Genomic DNA, 18,335 nt, shown 5'->3' with positions numbered 1-18,335 from the left:
GTTGCTCTGAAAATCACACAGAGTAAAGACAGAATAATGACATGGTGTTTGTCTGGCTTACATGGATGTAATTGGGTGAAAGCAAGGATTTGTGGATGAAAACGAAGAAATGAAAAGGGAGCAGTCCCTCATGGGTGGTCCTGTGTTAAAAAGACAACTCTGAGGGTGCTCCAGCCTTGTAGCAGCAGTCGGGGTGGAGAAGAAGACACACAGCTGTAACCTCAATAGCATGGTGGAGGCTGTGTTGGTCACTCCCTCTGCATTTCCCCATTTTTAACCTCAGCTCGGCACTCAAAACCTATCTAGTTCCGATGAGCAGAAGCGATGAGCAGTGTTCATGAGCTGACCTTTTTGAGTTCAGGTGTGTGCAAAAACAGACTAGAAAATGAAGAACAAGGCAGGAGATGCTGGGTTATGCGGTCATGTATTGTTGTGATCTCCGCTGAGAGATTACTTCAGTGTATTGGAAAAGGGAGAAAAGTAAATGTCAGATCTCGAGAAAGAATATCCTTGCCCTATCTTTAGGAAGTTCATTTTAGTGAAAGGAGTCATGAACTGAAAGGCATTAGAATTGACAGTCCAGTTGTCTGAGGTCTCATTGACCAAATCCTCCCCTCAGTTGCAGTGGCCGTAAGCCTGCAGTGACTCTCAGCACTAGCAATGTGCTGCAGGCATGGAAACAAGAGTTCAGATGACTGCTTTAGCTGCTTTCGTAGCTTTTGTACTATGTTTTAAGAAGCATGTGGACCTTGAATCACTAAATGGAAAGAAATTAAACAAAAAAGAATTTGGCCTGTGTTACCTAATACCATCTTCATTTCACCCTTTTTTGGTTCTTTTTTCTATTTGGCTGTCTTGCACGTGGTCTCACCTGAAAGCTGTATTAGAAGGCAGTTTTGCCTTTCTTTGTCAGACCGATATTTGTGCTACTTATTTTGCAGTATGTGTTGGTACAATGCAGCATCGTGTACATCATCTTCTTCTTCTGCCACATAAGTGCTTCTGACAGAACATGTTCAAAACTGGTGGTGTGCAATGACATTTTTCAGACACTTTCAATAAAGATGTGTAAAACTGTTCGTGTATCTTTTCTTTCAGGACAAGGTTAAGAAAAAAACCCTAGCACGGGACAGCATTTTTTCTGCAAGCTTCTGATTTGTGTAAGTTAGCAGTTGAAACTAAACACAAGTTACCTTTCTGACATATATCCAAATCTGAACATTTGGAGGTGGAGTAGTATTTTTGGACCAGTTTGTGATCTCATTTATGGAAATTCAGTTCAGAAAAATGTCTCACTAAATTAACAGGGATTAAGGCTGAGACAGGTTGCTACACAGACTCTGCGCTGCAGGATAAGTGTGTTTGGCCATGTCTGCTGAACCCCATATCATGGGTTGAGGTCCAGATGAGTTGCACTCTCATTCTGTCCCTGTCCGCACATCCCTGTGTTTGTTTCTCAGGTTCCCTAGTTCAGGTATACCAACTGTGAGTAGCAAGAAATAATAATAATTCGCTCTCTCACAGCAGTTTCACGCGGGAAGTACTTTGGCAAAAGGCAGCATTGCGACAGTTTCACAGTTGAGAAACCAGCTAGGGCAGAGGGAGGCCAGTGAGAGTACGGTCTGGGTTTCTGGAGCCAAACAAGAGAATCACTCTCCAGTCCTAATGCGTTGTCTGTGTTTTTCTATGAAAAGATGCTGGCAATGCCTTTTGTGCTACACAGGGTCTGATGTGTGCCTCTGAAAAGCTTCACATCTGCTCATCTATAATTTAAGCAGTTTCTTGACAGAAGCCAGAGTGCCAGACTCTGAAAAGGTACGTAAGCCAGTGCTGTCCGGCTGCTCCATCCTGCTGGACCACATCAGTATGCTGGATCGGCTTCTGGAGCAAGAATTTTTCCTTTTATCAGGAATCATACAAGAAGTTGCAGAGTTCATTCCATTTTCCCTGACCCCTTGGGGCTCAATTTGCAGGTCTGTGCTGTAGCACAGCTTCCCACCAACTAAACCAGCATACAAGGCAAAGCCTAATCCCTCTGCAAGCATTTATACAGTCTATGTATTCTTCAACCTCTCTTCTGTGTTAATTTTCCTGTCAGGTTTAAATGGTGCTTCTGACTCTATGTGAAAAATAGTTTCTCTCCAATAAAAGAAAATCTGGAAGTTGCAGCACCAGATTGAGACTCAGAAGTCCTCAGTTATGTTTCTACAAGTGCCATTGGGCATGCTGGATGATCTTGGATGTGCTACTTCACTTCCCTGTGCTACCACTTCTCCTTTTGTGGAAAGAAGGGACAATGATACTGACCTTAGTTATGAAGTACTTTGGTCTGGCAATGTTAAATGCTAGGAAAGAATGAAACGTTACTAGTTTAAGCAAGAAGGCATATTACCTTGGCATACCAAGGTCTTAAGCCTCATTGTGTCTTTATTTGCAGCTTGCAACCTGAACGGCTGATCCAGGCTCTTTGGAGCTCATGGTTAATTATGAGGCAGATTAGGGGTTCTGCTGAGGCAGGTTGTCGTTTCTGCTACACAGAGACTTCATTGTGCATAAGCAAACCTCAGTCTTTACTAGCACAGGAATCTTCTTCGTGTTTAGGGAGAAATGAAAGTCCTTTACCTTTTCTCTGTAATAATCACCCTGTAGAATAATGGTGGCTTTTCCCTTCCTAAGAGCATCGCCACCAACGATTAATACTTCATCTCCCAGTGCCCATCTGTTCAGCTAGAACAGGAATCATGAAGCTGGTCTCCAGCATCCCCAACAAGTGCTTGCAGAATGGTTCAAAAGCACACATAACACTTTTCAGCTCCCACTCATCTGCAGAGAATCCAGTTTGCCCCATTTGCCAGCAGGTCTGATTTAAAAAAGTGCTTGTCCAGAACTGACTCAAGAGGGCACCTTGCCTAAACTGGGACAAATACCCTATCGACAGAGATCAGTACGATTTCAGAGGTAGAGATGATGGCAATAAGTAAAATTGCTCAACAGTTGCAAGCACCCTTCTTTCAAGTGCCCCCTCTCTGTTGGGCGCTTTGTCCCTGTCTTTTCCCTGGCCTTCTGCAGGTCTGGGTCCTCATCGCTTGTGTTTCCGATGAGTGACCTTTGCTTTCTCCTTAGTGCCCGAGTGGCAGCAGAGGCACCAAGGGACCTCTCGGCAGCTGGAGGGAGGACACGTTGGCGCGTTTCTTGTGCCTCGCTGACTTGGGGCAGCCGGAGGAAGCAACTGAGCCCTAAACTGCCTTAGTCCCTGTCGCTCGGTGGGGAAGAGTGGTCAGTTCCTCGCTGAGGACGGTGAGTATGTAAGCAGGGAAGCTGCGAGGTGCTGAAGTTCATTTATAATGTTTGGAAAATTCCCTGTTAACCGCTAATGAGTCTTTACCAACTGTAAACAAACTCTGCTTTTTTCATGCTTGTCTCTTACGACACTTGAGTGGATAGATTCTCTTGGCAGTGATCAGGACACGCTGCTGACACCAGCATGACCCTCTCTGTCATACTTCATTTTTTCACTACCAACAGTTTCCCTTAATTCCCTGAAACAGCTGGATCACTGTGACAAACTTAAAATCAACAAGAGACATCTCAAAGCAAGCCTCCAGCCTGGAAAATTTTAGTGCAAATGTTAAAGCTTACTAAATCATAAGCATCTGAAAACAAGACATTTAAGCCTGGTGACGTTAGCTATAGGAAGGACTAGCAGGCACAACGATGACATTGGGTTTCAGTGCCCAGTTCATACTTAAAAATGGAAATTGCGATGAACTTGTACTAAAAAAGAAATCAACTGACCTATTCATTACAGCACTTGGGAAAACAGCTGGGGCAGAATGAAATGGGCAAGACCAAAGAAGCCTGTTAAGCCTGACAGCTCAGTACTGTTTCTCAGTTTTTGGATCCCTGTTGGGTGATCTTTTCACAGAGAAGAGTTTCCTTTGAAAAAATGTATTAAAATGGAGGAGAAATGGGGTTGGCCATTTTGTATCAGGGAGTGTGTTCCTGGATATGCAAGTTAAACCACATGCAGATAACTGATTAGAAAGACCTCTGGCCAAAACCATTGTTATTGTCTGACCATAAGAAGAATAAATTAAGCTTCCTCGGGCAGCTACCGTAAGTATGAATTTATGCATAGATTAACGCACTAATGATTTATGCACCTGCCCTTTACCTGTAAGTCCTTTTCTCTGGGATTAACTCTAATTTTCAAGGACTCAGCACACTGAAACAGTCTCTCTTCATTACTAATTTCACTTTTTTTTCTCCTTCTTTCATACCAACCTCTTTCCCCACATTTAAAAAGGTGATACTCAGTTCGTCACCATTAAAATGTTTAAAATTCAGTGCTTTGCAATGCACAGGGTTTGAAGTATAATTCAATACCACCAAAACAGGGATATTCTCAGTTTCTCTCTGTAATACATAGCATTTATTTCTAGCTCTAAAAATGGCAGCATAGATCTTAAAGTCAGCATATTCTCATGCACGGAAAAACTGTTTCTCTTCCCTTTTAGTTCCCAGTAGCCCCTTAAGGCTAGATTCAGAAAGTAGAGGGTGGTTAGGATTATGCCCTGAATATCCCATGTCAGAGGGACGCTGCTGCCTGTGGACACTGCCCTCCCCAGACCCCTTGCTCCTGGTCAGGCATCTACGAGCAGCGGGGCAGAGCTGGCACCAAGGGTTTGCAAGCGGGCTGAGGTAAGATTGCTCCTCAGCGTCAGTCTGGCCCAGTGCCACTCACAAAAGTGTAGTAAAGCACCAGTGGATATTTTGCTTTCCAGCACTGAGATTTCCTTTGTTAGAGACCCTCTTTGGCATTTTGCATGGTTGGGACAGCATGGCCTGGGAGAAATAAAAAATTTGCTTTCTAGGCAGAAAGGTAAAAAATTGCTTCAATAATAATTTTAAAGCATTCTTTGCTCCATGCATTTTGATTTGGCGCATCCTTTTTGTGATTTCCAGGGCAGTGGTACCCAAAACATGTGAAACTGATACAGAATTGTGGCAGTGTGATGTAGCAAGGCACTTTGATGCTACATGGTGCTTGGCTAGCGCTGAGATGAGAGTGTCATATAAGTACTCGGAAAGAGTACATAAAAGTTTTATCGGCACTAATTTGAGATGACCTGCATGCTGTATTTCTCTTGGTGTGTCATACCATGTGAGCTCCAATAAAATCTTTATACCCTACTATCCCCTCAAGCCTTGGATACATATTTTCAGTTAAAGGTGAGGAACTAAGTGTCAGTAGTATAGAAGGAGCAAGGGTCACGTTGTTAAGTATTCCTAAGATGCTGATTTATTCTCTCCTTCTGTCCATATTCCTTCTCTGCTTTTAGCCTGCACAATGTTTACCCTACAGAGATTTTCTCTGTAATAAGCATCTGTGAGACTGGGCTTCACATCTCTGACCTGCAATTCCTCTGCTGCACTAGGGGTTATATTAGGTTTGTTCTTACTGTTTTGAGCAGCAATAATGTAGTAAAAAGCATATGTTTGAATAAGCATAGGTTTGCACAGGATGTGTCAAAAGGCAAGATCATACAGTTTAGCTTCCGCAAGGAAATATTTTTGGGAATGCAGATTCAGAATGGACCACCATCACCCCTGCAAACTGTTCCACGGGCTGCTAATTGAGCGATGCAAATGGGTTTTGCATTATACTGCAAACACCTAGGCATTGCAGGGCAGAAAATATTTGCCAGCACTTCTGACAGAGTTAGAAGCAAAATATAAGCAAAGCAGGTGTAATGTGGCTCAGAAAAAGAGCAGGGTATCACACTAGGTCCCTGCTGTAGCAAGGGGTGGGTTAGATGACACTGGAAGCCCACAGAGATGGGCAACTTCCCATGCTACAAAGAAAGAAAAAAAACTTATCATATAAAAGCTTTTTCAGATAATCTTTTGTATTAAAATATCTTCTATTTTACTTACATCTAACCTGAGCCATTATCTGCATTTTGGGGCATTTGATCTAATCCCTCAGGAAAGATTTGGCCGGTTAGTGGCTGGTCCTGCTGCCGCTACAGCCACCAGAGGACACCTCAGAGCTGGCATAAAGCAGCAGGGTTGCATGGACCGCTGAAAAGCAACACTCCTTAGACAAAGCATTACCTTCAGGCTTCCTTAATTTCAGTCAGTGCTTTAAATTGTCCTTCTTTTTATTTATGGTAACTTTGATAAATAGGGATTCAGTAGGAATTGCTTCTAGTGACCTAAATTGATTAACACGATGTTTATGTTACGTTTAGTGCAAAATAGTAATTTGGCTCATAATTAAATACAAGGTTATGATAACGAGTGATCAGGTCAGTCAGGAGGGGTTATAACACAAAAATTGTTTATAATTTTTGTGTTACAATATTCAGCAGTTTCTACAACTTGTCATATAGAACTCCACAAAGCAGCTTTCCATTTCTGATGCTTTCCTACAATGTGACAGGACCCAGCAGTGAGCAGGGCATATTGCTTCTCATTTTCTGGTAGTTTATTGTACAGTGGGGCCTCCCCAGCACGTCACCTCCTCCTCTGGTGATATTCTGAAATCTTTGCCTTCTGGCCAGTCCATGATCACTTCCAAGATTCCTGGGTGACCAGGGCTTCCTGTTCAAGCCTGTTGTGTGATCAGTGCAACCCACTTACTCCACGTAGCATCAGTTGCATGATGTGTAGAGGGGACCCTCCCTTTGAACATCCAGCCCAGCACTGGCAGTCGGGGTGCAAGGAGGAGCTGTGCTTCGGTACCAACCACTTCCGAAGCAGCTTGAACCCCTTCATATGCTGCCAATATCTCTTTTTCAGGTGGAGTATAGCTGGCCTCGGATCCTCTGTATCCCTGAGTCCAAAACCCTAAGGGTCGACCTCGAGTCTCCCCTGGTGCTTTCTGCCAGAGGCTCCAGGCAGGGCCATTCTCCCTGGCTGCGGTGTAGAGCACATTTTTACATCTCGCCCTGCCCCGACTGGCCCAAGGGCTACTGCATGAACTATCTCCTGTTTAATTTGTTCAAAGGCTTGTCGTTGCTGAGGGCCCCTTTGACATTGTTCTTCTTCCGGGTCACTTGACAGAGAGGGCTTAGGATCAGACTGTAATTGGGAATATGCATTCTCCAAAACACCACAATGCCTAAGAAAGCTTGTGTTTCCTTTTTGCTAGTTGGTGGAGACATGGCTGTTATTTTGTTAATCACATCCATTGGGATCTGACGACGTCCATCTTGCCATTTTATTCCTAAAAACTGGATCTCCTGTGCAGGTCCCTTGACCTTACTTTGTTTTATGGCAAAACCAGCTTTCAGGAGGATTTGGACTATTTTCTTCCCTTTCTCAAAAACTTCCTCTGCTGTGTTGCCCACAGCAGGTGTTCCAGAGCTTCACCCTGTTCCAGTGCAGTCTGGATCAGTCCATGGCAAATGGTAGGGCTGTGTTTCACCCCTGGGGCAATCGATTCCAGGTGTACTGGACACCCCTCCAAGTGAAAGCAAACTGTGGTCTGCACTCTGCTGCCGAATTGAGAAAAATGCATTAGTGATATCAGTTGAGGCATACCACTTGGCTGCCCTTGACTCCTGTTCATCTTAAAGTTCTAGAATGTCCAGCACGGCAGCACTCAGCGGTGGCGTGACTTCATTCAGGCCACGATAGTCTACTGTCAGTCTCCATCTCCATTAGACTTTCGCATCGGCCATATGGGACTGTTAAAGGGTGAGTGAGTCTTGCTGATCACTCCTTGGCTCTCCAGTCAACAAATCAGCTTATGGATGGGAATCAGGGAGTCTCGGTTGGTGCGATATTGCCACCAGTGCACCGATGTGGTGGCGATTGGCACCTGTTGTTCTTTGACCCTCAGCAATCCCACAACAGAAGGGTCCTCCAAGAGACCGGGCAAGGTAGACAGCTGTTTAATTTCCTCCATCTCCAAGGCAGCTATACCAAAAGCCCACCGGTACCCTTTTGGGTCCTTGAAATACCCAAACAATTTTTGTGTTATAACGCAATATAAGGGGTTATAACAAAAAAACTTATGCTCTGTTTATTTAGTCAATAAGGCCAATGCTCAAAGTCATATTTTCATGCCTTCAGAGTAGTAAAATGTTGGTGAAACAAAGTAGGCAAATTTTCATGTTTTCCCAGTGTATACATGTGTAATCAATTTGATGTTCTCTCCTGAGCTGAGAATACAGTTGTCGTAGGCATTTATCTGCAGAGAAAGCGATTTCAACAAACATGACTATACTTATATTATGTAAATGACAAATGACAAGTTTTATTTAAGACTGGTCCTTTGGTTTTCCTTTGGCTTTTCAGTTAAAACAAGAAAAGGGGAAACTGAAAAAATAAAGGAACGTAGGGTAGTTCAAATTAGAAAGAGGACGCATTATAATTCACAACTCATGTCTGGGTTTTTTTCTACCTCAGAGTTTTTGACAAGGGTTTATCACAGACTAGTTGAGCTCTCTAAGGGACTTCCAATTCCTTCAGGCCTGTGCAAGAAATGGGTGTTGCTGGACCTCACTGGGGGAAACTCTCAGTATGAAAACTTTAAGTTAGTGTAAAAGGAGGGTTTGGAGGTTTTGCTCCTGTCTCTTGAACCAACCACCAGATTGCTCTTTCAGGGGATATATTCTGCTGCCTTGCTAAAAATTGTCTTGCTGGCCATATTTCCTCTGGACTCACAACGATATTATCATTACCTGGGCACAAGCCCAGGACCTGAGCCATTGCCTGCGGAAGCTAATGGGAACCCCCGGCCAGCCGCACCGGCTACTCATCAGGTGCTGCAGCTCTGCAGCACCACCACCATAGGCGGACCTCTTAAGGGCAGGACTTAGCTTCACTCTTGTTTCAGCGACGAAGATGATAATATTTTCTAAATTTTTTTCTCGTTGTAAGTGTATCATCCTCAGACAGCTAAATAAACATCAGTATGGCCCCATGTCATCCCATTTCCATAACATACACAGAGGTTGTAATTGAATTTATTATTCAGATGTATTCAGCTATTGAAAACAAGCTAATTGGCACAACATATGCCTTGGGGATTTTTCAACGTTGTAAAGTCACAATGTATTAAATGACAAAAGTAACAGCATTTGGCACGTTTTTCCAATCTGAAACTTGATTTAGATTTGATTGGTCACAGCAACCAAGGACAAGTCAAGTAAACAGGGCCTAAATCTGCAAAATTCATACTTGCCAAGTAATTTTATTCACAGGTTACCCCACCGATGTCAATAGTTCTGTTGCTTGGAAAGCTGTGTTTGTCACAAGGGAGTCACCTGTGAGTTCAGTGCTGCACCTCCCTGTAGCGATGAGAGGCGTGATGGCAGTCCTGCAGTGCCCTCTGAGGCTACGGGGAGCTGCAGTGGAGTTCACTTGGTTTTGCGACTGGTGAGGTACACACGTACATACATAGAAAGAGAAATGTCAGCATTTTGATTCACAAAGAAGAGTCAAGTCAACTTCTTACCCCACAGTGAAGAGTCTGGCTGGAGAAGAATGGGTAACCAAGGCAATTTTTCTGGATTTTAGAAAAAAACAAAAAATACAAAAACTTTTGTCTTGATATTCTACTGTTGCATACCAGGAATCAGATGACATCTAAATGACTGTAGTCCTCCTCAACTCTCCTTCCAGAAGTTCCTTCTTAATCTCAAAACACTGCTTCTCTGAGTAGATCAACTGCAGAGCTGCCGTGTGGAAAAAGGTGGATGCCTCTGCCACGCTTTTACCTCCTCCAGTACTGCAGCTGTTCAGCAGGTGATCTTTGGTGTCTCCACTTGAAAAAGAAACCATTATTTTGGTGCTTTAAGCATCGAAAGTTGATATGCAGTTCACATATTTTTATGTTATACCTCCCCCAATTAGTGTGTCATCACATACCTGCAAAAAGGGTGTCAGCAAAGTAATATTCAGATTTATATGTATGAGCGTTAGGTGGATGGCAACATTTAAATGCTTAATGCTGAGCCACTAGTTCTGCTCACTGTGGTCACATACAGGACCCTTATCAGAAAACCAGTGTCAAGTGAAATTGTACTGAACCTTATCAGAACTGCTGTCATTTTCAAGCAGCAAGATCTTTGGCTGATTTGTGCCAGTGCCATCTCATGAAGGGGATCACTCAGCTGGATGCGGAACAAATCAAATGGTACTAAAAGTCTTTGAAAATGATAACGCTTGCACAGAAGAGCACTTACAGTCTCTTTGGAAGTGGGACTTACTTGGCACATGATTGCTTTTCAGGTTAAAATGGTTTCTTTCTAAATAAAGATTTTCTCACCATATTAAGTTAATGTAACTGGATTGTGTTCATACAAAGACCTATAATGATTGGTTTTTCCCTACCAAACTGCTGCTGTAGCTTCTGTTGCCAGTTTGATTAGCCTGCCTGCTTGTTTGAAGTAATGTCAAAGATTTTTAGTCTTAAACATCATTATAAATAGCCTAAGAAATGTTGCTTAGTGATGTGGACATAAACATGTGGACTCCTTTTTTCGCTAGATCTTTTCCACATGCTTTGCCTGCTTTTTTAAAAGATTTTTTTAAAATTTAAATAAATGCTGAGCATCTAATATTGTGCTTCCATTCTTCTTTCAGCATACATTTTTCAGCACTCCATCATCTACCCCCGTGTTGCTCAGCTGTTGGCTCCATTTCTCTCTCCCAGCTGAGAGTGCTCTGTGCTTTCCTCGTGTTCAATCTCTGGGCAATGAAATTGCCCACAAACACAGTCTTCTGCAGAGCAAGGTTGGGGCTGGTCTCTGCTGTGACAGTAAGGAAAGGTTTGATTTCAGTGGGGTAGAAATATTCCCTGCCCATTTGTTTCACTAGGGTACAGAATAGGCCAAAATTAAGAACATATGTAGGCATTTTGTTGAATCTGGGCCAAAGAAATCAATGGAGGTTTTTTTGAAAACTGAGTATCATACACAGTTTTTTTCAATGCTGTCTCTGTAGAAAAATGTTTCTGAAAAAAATTGACACAGTCCCTACAATCTCCATAGCCATAGCCTGATAAACTAAACAGGGACTTTCTGCATGTGATCTCCTTTCTCCTTGGAAAGTGGTCTCGTCCTCTTCTCTTTTCTCTTCTCTTCTCTTCTCTTCTCTTCTCTTCTCTTCTCTTCTCTTCTCTTCTCTTCTCTTCTCTTCTCTTCTCTTCTCTTCTCTTCTCTTCTCTTCTCTTCTCTTCTCTTCTCTTCTCTTCTCTTCTCTTCTCTTCTCTTCTCTTCTCTCTTCTCTTCTCTTCTCTTCTCTTCGCTTCTCTTCTCTTCTCTTCTCTTCTCTTCTCTTCTCTTCTCTTCCCTTCCCTTCCATTCCCTTCTCTCCTCTCCTCTCCTCTCCTCTCCTCTCCTCTCCTCTCCTCTCCTCTCCTCTCCTCTCCTCTCCTCTCCTCTCCTCTCCTCTCCTCTCCTCTCCTCTCCTCTCCTCTTCTCTCTTCTCTTCAAGGCAGGTGTCTAAGAGACACCTGTTGTACTTCAGGGCAACCCCCTAATGCAAAAGTCCTTATTCTAGGAAGCTCTGTCCTCTGAGAGGCATGTGGCTGTTTGGTTTTAAAAAGCAAGTTTTTTGCTGTTTATTCCTCAATCTGTTGCCTGTCAGCCAGGGTTTTGTACTAAACCCCATCACAACAGTATCTGAGCCTGAAGGCTGTGATGAGCAAGGTGGGCTTGGGGGATACTCTGCGGTGGGGAGGGAGGATGCAGACGGGCTGCTTTGGGAAGGACTGAGTTTTCTCTGTACTTTCTGTTTTAGCTGGTCTGTGCTGTGAGTGTCACTGCTGCAGTGGGAGATGTCGATAGAGACAAGAGTGAGGAAGAGCAGCCCAGCCCAGCCCAGCCCCGCTCAGCCCCCACCTCCTGCCCCGTCCCATGCTGCAGCCCCTGGAGAAAGGAGACTTTGTTGTCGATACTCACAAGCTTCATCCTGGGCTTATTGATCTGGGCTTATCCGGGAATTAACTGTCATCTCCATTAGGTATTCACTGTTAGCACGGGTGTTACTGTGATATTTTAGACAAAGCCCTCTTTTGAGATTTACTGCTTGGCTTCTGCTCATCTGAGTTCCCTTTAACGCAGGGAGAAGAAACTGCAGCTTTTCAAATATCTTAATGAGAACAGTGTTAGCTGGTTGCAGGTATTCATGTGACAGGCCTGTAGGCTGTCAGTGTATGCACAGGTACGTATGTCTGCAGAACCGGCTCAGCAGTAGGCCTGGCAGCCCAGTTTAGCAGGACTAAAACATTCCTCTATGATTGTCGGTAAACACAATGAAACCATTTGAAAGTGTCGTGGGTTTTCTCCTAAGCAGTAGTTTTGAAAGTATTCACCACCTCAGGAAGCAGAAAAGCTACCTTTTAATTCAAGAATCATGGGAGAGAATAAAATAAAATAAAAAAATAAAATAATACAATACAATACAATACAATACAATGAAATAATAAAATCAAATAAGTCTGGGACAATGAGTTTGTGATCTGTCACTGAGTGAGCTAGTGACAGGCCCTCTAAGGAGAGAGCAGTCTCCTAATCAAGACGAGTGCGAGGTGCTGCGGAGCACCTGAAGGCTTCCATTGCTGCAAGGGGCAGCAGGGGCAGCAGGGGATCAAAGGGCACATGTGATGCTGTGTTTGCTGTAAGCGGCTAGAATGGGAACTTAAAGCCAAACAGTTGCTTGCTCCTAGAAAATTTGGTGGAACGTGTACCAATAGTTATTCCTTTCATTCAGCACATTACAATTTTTCTACCCGTTCCCCAGAGGTCCTAGTGTCTTTGACTTCCCACTACAACGTACGACACACTCGGAGTCACCCTGGGTCGCTCAGAGTCACCCAGCCTTGCCTGGGTGGCAGCCGCCAGCAGCCAAGAAATGGCCAGAGCAGCCTCTGAAACCACCTCTTGCCCGCTCCGCGGTGATGCCCCTGTTCACAGAAGGGTAAAAGGGAACACAAGGACACTTTTTACTAAATGTGATAAAAATTCATGAGACATGTGAATGTGCATATGCTAATGAACGCGCCGCAGGTGAGGCAGCGGTGTGCTAATTGGCGTTACCAGCCGCGAGCGCAGACCGGGATGTCGGCAGAGCCGCTCTCTTGCCGCTGTGTAATTACTTTGCTGTGGTTTTGCTGCCTTCCTATCATACCCTCGCTTGTTTTTATGTCTTGCAAAAGCGTCGGTACCCTTGTGTATCTAAGCATTTAAGAGACAGTGAATTCCTTACCTGGAAATTTGTTCACCTCAGGATTTAACGAGCATATATCCAAATGTGGTGCGTGGCGAGTTGCTGACTCCAACCTCCGGACATTGTCTTCAGCATGTGCGTAAGCAAAGAACCCATTCAGCAAACAGCCAAGGCAGGGGGAATAATTATACAGCCCCTTTTTTAAGCCAAAAGTGCTCTCTGTTGGGAAATACCAAGTGTTATACTTTAGAGAAATAAAATGCCATCAGTAATGTGTGCTTCAGGGTCAATGCTGTATAATCTGCGACCACTGAATGGCATTACAGATCTGTGGACTGCCTCATCCTGCTTTAGTAACAAATGCAACTGGGATAGAAAAATAATGTAAACTTAGCTTCCCTAGATAAAAGAATTTTATATGTAAAATACGTTAAAAAAATAAGGTCAAATTAAGGAAACATTAAAATCTAAGAGATTAATTGGGTTTAGGCTTTCATCCAAATCCTCTTACTCTTTCCCAGGACGAGGTTCCAACAAAGCAAAAGCTAAATGTGATAATTGCTGTTACAAGTTGATTTTGAGAAGTGATTACTCTAAGGCAGGCCTCTGCATATCTCCAGGAAGAGGATCTTAAACGTCTTGGTGTATTTCCCTGCTTACCCACAAGATTCACTCATGCTGAGGTCCCAAAGCAATGCCTTCAGAGTCTGTATTGTCAGAAATTGCGTGCATCTGTGCAGATATTGGTGATATCTGATCTGACCATCAGCCTCTGGCATCCCGCAAAAGACTGCCTAGACATACCAATCCAGCCGATTAGAGCTTCTGCATTTTAATGCTCCGTTAAAGTGATACCTGTGATCACATACCGAATCTGTCCTGATGCACGTGATCAGGTACTGAATCCTTACTGATGCTTCCCACCCCTGGCTGCCAAGAGGCCCAGCAGAGCCGTAACGGAGGCTGACGGATGCAAACACTGCAAAGAGTGATTGCAGAGTCCGGCGCTGGTGGGAAGCCTTGCAGGGCCTCACCAGCAGCATGTGATGTGCCCAGACCGGAGCACATGGAGAGGGCGGGGGGTGAGGCTGGGCAGCGAGGAGAGGCTGGGCACACGACGGCATGTCTCACCTGGCAGGCCCGGGAAAGGCGAATGTCCTCCATGGGCCATTTATAGCACTTGCCACTCACAAATCTGCGTCAGGCCAGAACCGACTGGGTAGAAGCACAAACATGGCATAACTGTACAATAACACCTTCTGTTCCTTTAATTATGAATTGTGCAATATTACTTATAGGAAAAATTATTTTTTCACTGTGGAAAACAATACTGCAGAAAACAGCAACAATGCAGATGAACATGATTTACTGCAATATTCCTCAGCAGTTGCAGTCAGAGGATATTTTTCAGCTGTCATTAAGTATTTGAACATAGCAAGAAGCTAGAATGGCATACATATTGCTCAGCAATTTTTTTGTCCTTCTGAGGGATTTGCTACAGGTACCACAGATGCACTGGAATTTACTTTATCCGCTCTTTAGTTGAGTGTATGCAGGGCAGCAAAACAAGTCAGGGCAACATGACCTCAGAAACTGGTTCCGCAGAATGAGAGGATTTTAATTAACCGCAAGCTCTAAAGGGAGTTTTGAAAGAAGTCCACATACAGTTACAGTAAAAGGGCATTCTGGCCATTTTGCCTTTTAAATGAATTTCCACATGGGGAGAGAGCAGGGGAAGGAGGAGGAGAAAGGAGGAGCCCTTTAGAAGCAGGAGGGGGGATAAAGACCCGTCCTGATCAGATGCCAGGGAAGCTGGTCTGTTGGTGCACATCAAAACTGACTGGCACTGAAATCAGAAATATTAGAGTTCATTCCTGCTGCTTCTGTGGACACTGCGAGTTGTCAGATTAAGAATACTTTTAAACGCATTAAAGTGTAATATTTAAGGCACTTTCCTCTTTTTGCATTCATCTAATTCTACCACCCAACACTCCAATATATTCTCCTGCTGTACAGAAAAATCACCGATTTTCTTTGTAGTTGCCCCAGTGTGTGTGCAGTGTTGAAGAAGAGCATGCCGGTCAGCAAGGGGTGCGGGTAACACTTTAAAACGCTTGAAACAAGACCCCTGCTGACTGACTGTCACAACCAAAATCTAGTAGCTGATTGCAAAGCATAACAACATTATTTGTGCCTCTTAGTACTTGGCTGCCACGCTGACTTCTGTCGGGCCATGGTACCTGAAAGTCTGAGCTGGTAAAACCCAAGCAGCCCCTGAGAAGCACCGAGCTGCTGAAACACAGGGAATGAGAAAATACTTGGTGGCCTTGAATCAGCGCTCGGTACCGTTTAGAAGTAGGCTCTGAGCAGTTCCCTGGGCCCGTTAAGGCCTCTTTTTTCAATTAAAAGAGCACCGTACTGCGAGTGTGAAAGCTGGCAATGGCAGGGCTGCCTTTGATGCAGCTGCTGCTCCTTGTTCCTCCTCCGCTCAGTCACGCTCCCAGGGCAGCTTGCCTCTGCTTGGGAGGGCTGCCTTACTCACTGCTACAGAAAGGGGGAAAAAAAATAAATGAGTGGGTGGGGGAGAGAAAAGAAAAACCTTCTGGTTGCACTGGGAATTGTTTTTTGGACTGTGGCGTATTTACAGCCCTTTTACAACCCACCGAAATAAATAGGCTCCCAGCGGTCACGACGTTGTTCTGGGCAGCCCACCTCTGCCACGCGGCTGGAAAGCAGCAGCCCGACAGCGGGGATGCATGGCGAGAGCGGCGAGCACGGAGCTGTGGCTCACAGCGTGAAGAAAAGCCTGTGTGCCGTGGTCCCCGGAGTAGGCAGCAGCAAGCTAACTGAGCATGCTTACAGAGCCAGGGCCCCAGCCATCTTCTAAAAACCCTCATGATACTTTTTGGGATGAAGTCAGCCCCAGCCGTTATGCTACTCTGTGCGGTAGCCCTCTTGTTTCTTACAGAGTTTCTTTGTGCTAGAATCGCCCTTTGCTTTTCACAAGGGGATGGTGAACCCGAAGCGGGTAAGAACATAAAACAATATTGTGGTCCTTAAATGGTGAAGGAGAGAGGATCATGCATTGCAGCTTCAGGCACACCGAGAGCACGGAAACTCCCCAAATCCCACTGTTCAGGGAAGGAGGCTTTATATATAAATGCACCGGAGTACTGCAGTCAGCGGTGGTAATTAACAAATGAAAAAATAACATCCGTGACCCTTAGGAAACACACAAACTTAAGCAACGCAAGCAGCAGTTTGGTTATAACATCTTCCTTGGCCCATCTTCCTGTAAGCCAGCCTCTTTTCACACTATGTGTCTGAGGGGCCTAGCCCCAAAAACTCTGAATGCAAGTGAATATGTGCAAGCTACACCAAGTTTCAGGGTCTTTAGAAGGACCATGAAAGTGCCCTGTTGGGGCGCAAATAAAGACCCATTTGCCAAATCCATTAGCAGGAATGGATTATCGCATATAGGAGACAGGATGCCTCTTTGGGTAAAGACAGCTTTTAAATATCTGTCTACCAAGATATGCTTCCCAGCTGTTAATTTGGATATTAAAGAACATCATAGACATGACAGGGATTCCATTAGCCTTTTTAATTTCTGCCCAGGGACATGCTATGTACTATTGCCACACATAGCACTACTCAAGTAGATGGAAAAGAGTGGAAAGAACACAATTCCCCTGATTTCAATTCCTTCCTTTCAGCCTTTCGCAACCGATTTATCTGGTTTATGGTCAGTGCATGCCGCAGGAGGTGGGCGTTAGTGATCTGCTCCTCCAGCTCCTGTGTCCCACGTTTGATCCATTGAGGGTTTGGTGTTGGGCTGCCGCTCGAGAAGCAGAGGCTCCTGTGTTTCACATGTGTCTCTCCCAGCGCAGTGGCCATCCCATAATAATGGTGTATAATAGTTTCTCACCCTCTGTGGATAAAGCAAGAGAGCAGAGAAGGGAAGCGTATTACAACAGTGACTGGGGATTGTATATATATCTTTCACAAAAAAAGCCGAGAACCCAATGACTGTTGCACCAACCTAGCAGATGCTTCCTCAGGTCATGCAAAAGGGTACTTGGAAGCCAGCACAGCGCTGAAACAGAGAGGAGCCTTTTATGTCTAGAGGAGAACAGAAGTCACGCCGAACACATTCGGACTTTTTTATCTCAGAATTGTTGTCTCCTCTGCATAAAATACTCTTCTCTAATATCAGTTGGAGAGTCCTTCCTTTTTTTCTTTTTTTTCTTTTTAAATAAAATTTTAATGAAGCTGCTGCTAATGAGAGCTCTGTCAAAAACTTCCAATTATTACCACAGTATCCCTTGATGTTTGTGGGGAAATGGAGCATTGGAGTATTAATTGACCTCCTGATAGTAAAGAGGACCCCTCTAGCAGAATGAGGATTAAAACTGAGAAGCTTTTGGAGTCCAGTGCTATAGTATGGAAAAAAAAGCTCTGAAGATTATGGGAAGGTCATTAGGTTGATCCAGAAAAAATTCCTCTGCGGGGACGCGAAAGCAGCTGGATTAGCAAAACACCTTCAATCCCAATGCTGAGTTTATCCAGAAGTCAAAATGAGTTGTCCTCCAGATAAAGAAGAATGAGACCTGGATAAAGAAGGAAGGACTGCTTCTTGCTCTCCATAAACGCCTATGAGTCCTGTCAATGCAGTTGTAGCCTGTACACCATATTGCTGAGAAAAGATTTTTGAGAGCTGTTTTCAGTCAGTTTTGTGTTAAAAAACCAACAACCAAACAAACCAGCCCAGACAGAAGCTCAGAGAACCCGGTAATTCATCTGGGAGTTCATGGACTGTGGCACTGCTCCAGCACTGCCATCACTAGTCGCAGTGGCTGCCACCCTGACACCCCTCAGTCTTCCCTGAAGGAGTAAATTGTCTGAGGAGGAGTAAAATTTCTCACATAGGAGAACAGGAGAAACACTCCTCTGAAAAAAATAAAAGCCCTAGAGAGTAAGACTTACCTTACAGAGTTAGATGAAATACCTATGCCTAGAAAAGTATGTGACAGAGAGCCCATAAAAATGTGCAACCAAGTAGCTGTTGACTTGCTTTATCTACAAATGTCAAGTTTAATTCATCTATTTCACATAGTTAAGGGCTTACATACACTGTAATCTACATATAA

General features: G+C 44.2%; 1 long non-coding RNA gene across 3 annotated transcripts in view; it reads left to right on the top strand.

The window, feature by feature from the left end:
- Positions 1-10,839, top strand: part of LOC140645202 (uncharacterized) — a 34,018-nt gene extending 23,179 nt beyond the window's left edge. The window contains exons 5-8 of one of the 3 annotated variants that reach the window (XR_012039952.1): positions 1,099-1,160; positions 1,724-1,815; positions 3,124-3,297; positions 10,600-10,839. This is a non-coding gene — a long non-coding RNA (uncharacterized lncRNA). Of the gene's footprint in view, positions 1-1,098; positions 1,161-1,723; positions 1,816-3,123; positions 3,298-7,583; positions 7,890-9,215; positions 10,520-10,599 lie in introns of those variants that run through there. The other 2 variants (XR_012039951.1, XR_012039953.1) reach the window with 2 other exon arrangements.
- Positions 10,840-18,335: the final 7,496 nt, after the last annotated feature.

This window comes from Ciconia boyciana, chromosome 1 (assembly GCF_034638445.1).
Source record: "Ciconia boyciana chromosome 1, ASM3463844v1, whole genome shotgun sequence".
NCBI lineage: Eukaryota > Metazoa > Chordata > Aves > Ciconiiformes > Ciconiidae > Ciconia > Ciconia boyciana.
Note: the sequence above shows the minus strand (reverse complement) of the source record. Positions and strands in the feature narration are given on the sequence as shown.